This window comes from Malaclemys terrapin, chromosome 2, assembly GCF_027887155.1.
Source record: "Malaclemys terrapin pileata isolate rMalTer1 chromosome 2, rMalTer1.hap1, whole genome shotgun sequence".
Lineage (NCBI taxonomy): Eukaryota > Metazoa > Chordata > Testudines > Emydidae > Malaclemys > Malaclemys terrapin.
Window position 1 is genome coordinate 658,325 of NC_071506.1, and position 2,882 is coordinate 661,206.

Here is a 2,882-nt window from a genome sequence, read left to right on the forward strand (position 1 = left end):
GGGGGGAGCTCAGGGTGCAGGGAGGGGGTAGCTAGGGGCTGTGTGCGGGCGGGGGGGCAGCTCAGGGTGGCAGGGAGGGAGTAGCTAGGGGCTGTGTGCAGGTTGGGGGGTAGCTCAGGGTGAAGGGAGGAGGTAGCTAGGGGCTGTGTGGGGGCAGGGAGTAGCTCAGGGTGGCAGGGAGGGGGTAGCTAGGGGCTGTGTGCGGGCGGGGGGTAGCTCAGGGTGCAGGGAGGGGGTAGCTAGGGGCTGTGTGTGGGCGGGGCGGTAGCTCAGGGTACAGGGAGGGGGTAGCTAGGAGCTGTGTGCGGGTGGGGGGTAGTTCAGGGTGCAGGGAGGGGGGTGCTAGGGGCTGTGTGCGGGCGGGGGGGGTAGCTCAGGGTGCAGGGAGGGGGTAGCTAGGGGCTGTGTGTGGGCGGGGGGGTAGCTCAGAGTACACGGAGGGGGTAGCTAGGGGCTGTGTTCGGGTGGGGGGGTAGCTCAGGGTGTAGGGAGGGGGTAGCTAGGGGCTGTGTGCGGGCGGGGGGTAGCTAGGGGCTGTGTGCGGGTGGGGGGGTAGCTTAGGGTGTAGGGAGGGGGTAGCTAGGGGCTGTGTGCGGGCGGGGGGTAGCTCAGGGTGCAGGGAGGGGGTAGCTAGGGGCTGTGTGTGGGCGGGGCGGTATCTCAGGGTACAGGGAGGGGGTAGCTAGGAGCTGTGTGCGGGTGGGGGGTAGTTCAGGGTGCAGGGAGGGGGGTGCTAGGGGCTGTGTGCGGGCGGGGGGGGTAGCTTAGGGTGCAGGGAGGCGGTTGCTAGGGGCTGTGTGCGGGTGGGGGGGTAGCTCAGGGAGGGGGGTAGCTAGGGGCTGGGTGCGGGTGGGGTGGTAGCTCAGGGTGCAAGGAGGGGTTAGCTAGGGGCTGTGTGCGGGCGGGGGGGGGTATCTCAGGGTGCAGGGAGGGGGTTACTAGGGGCTGTGTGCGGGTGGGGGGTAGCTCAGGGTGCAGGGAGGGGGTTACTAGGGGCTGTGTGCGGGTGGGGGGGTAGCTCAGGGTGCAGGGAGGGGGTAGCTAGGGGCTGTGTGCGAGTGGGGGGTAGCTCAGGGTGCAGGGAGGGGGTAGCTAGGGGCTGTGTGCGGGCTGGGGGGGTAGCTCAGGGTGCAGGGAGGGGGTTGCTAGGGTCTGTGTGCGGGTGAGGGGGAGCTCAGGGTGCAGGGAGGGGGTAGCTAGGGGCTGTGTGCAGGCAGGGGTAGCTCAGGGTGCAGGGAGGGGGTAGCTAGGGGCTGTGTGCAGGTGGGGGGTAGCTCAGGGTGCAGGGAGGGGGTAGCTAGGAGCTGTGTGCGGGTGGGGGGGGTAGCTCAGGGTGCAGGGAGGGGGTAGCTAGGGGCTGTGTGCGGGTGGGGGGCAGCTCAGGGTGCAGGGAGGGGGTAGCTAGGGGCTGTGTGCAGGTGGGGGGTAGCTCATGGTGCAGGGAGGGGGTAGCTAGGAGCTGTGTGCGGGCGGGTGGGGTAGCTCAGGGTGCAGGGAGGGGGTAGCTAGGGGCTGGGTGCGGGTGGGGGGCTAGCTCAGGGTGCAAGGAGGGGTTAGCTAGGGGCTGTGTGCGGGCGGGGGGGTAGCTCAGGGTGCAGGGAGGGGGTTACTAGGGGCTGTGTGCGGGTGGGGGGTAGCTCAGGGTGCAGGGAGGGGGTTACTAGGGGCTGTGTGCGGGTGGGGGGGTAGCTCAGGGTGCAGGGAGGGGGTAGCTAGGGGCTGTGTGCGAGTGGGGGGTAGCTCAGGGTGCAGGGAGGGGGTAGCTAGGGGCTGTGTGCGGGCTGGGGGGGTAGCTCAGGGTGCAGGGAGGGGGTAGCTAGGGGCTGTGTGCGGGTGGGGGGTAGCTAGGGGCTGTGTGCAGGCAGGGGTAGCTCAGGGTGCAGGGAGGGGGTAGCTAGGGGCTGTGTGCAGGTGGGGGGTAGCTCAGGGTGCAGGGAGGGGGTAGCTAGGAGCTGTGTGCGGGTGGGGGGGGTAGCTCAGGGTGCAGGGAGGGGGTAGCTAGGGGCTGTGTGCGGGTGGGGGGCAGCTCAGGGTGCAGGGAGGGAGTAGCTAGGGGCTGGGTGCGGGCGGGGGGTAGCTCAGGGAGGGGGTTGCTAGGGACTCTGTGCGGGTGGGGGGCAGCTCAGCGTGCAGGGAGGGGGTTGCTAGGGGCTGTGTGCGGGCGGGGGGTAGCTCAGGGTGCAGGGAGGGGGTAGCTAGGGGCTGTGTGCGGGTGGGGGGTAGCTCAGGGTGTAGGGAGGGGGTTGCTAGGGGCTGTGTGCGGGTGGGGGGTAGCTCAGGGTGCAGGGAGGGGGTAGCTAGGGGCTGTGTGCGGGTGGGGGGGGTAGCTCAGGGTGCAGGGAGGGGGAAGCTAGGGGCTGTGTGCGGGAGGGGGGGTAGCTCAGGGTGCAGGGAGGGGGTAGCTAGGGGCTGTGTGCGGGTGGGGGGTAGCTCAGGGTGCAGGGAGGGGGTAGCTAGGGGCTGTGTGCAGGCAGGGGTAGCTCAGGGTGCATGGAGGGGGTAGCTAGGGGCTGTGTGCAGGTGGGGGGTAGCTCAGGGTGCAGGGAGGGGGTAGCTAGGAGCTGTGTGCGGGTGGGGGGGGTAGCTCAGGGTGCAGGGAGGGGGTAGCTAGGGGCTGTGTGCGGGTGGGGGGCAGCTCAGGGTGCAGGGAGGGAGTAGCTAGGGGCTGGGTGCGGGCGGGGGGTAGCTCAGGGAGGGGGTTGCTAGGGACTCTGTGCGGGTGGGGGGCAGCTCAGCGTGCAGGGAGGGGGTTGCTAGGGGCTGTGTGCGGGCGGGGGGTAGCTCAGGGTGCAGGGAGGGGGTAGCTAGGGGCTGTGTGCGGGCAGGGGGTAGCTCAGGGTGCAGGGAGGGGGTAGCTAGGGGCTGTGTGCGGGCAGGGGGTA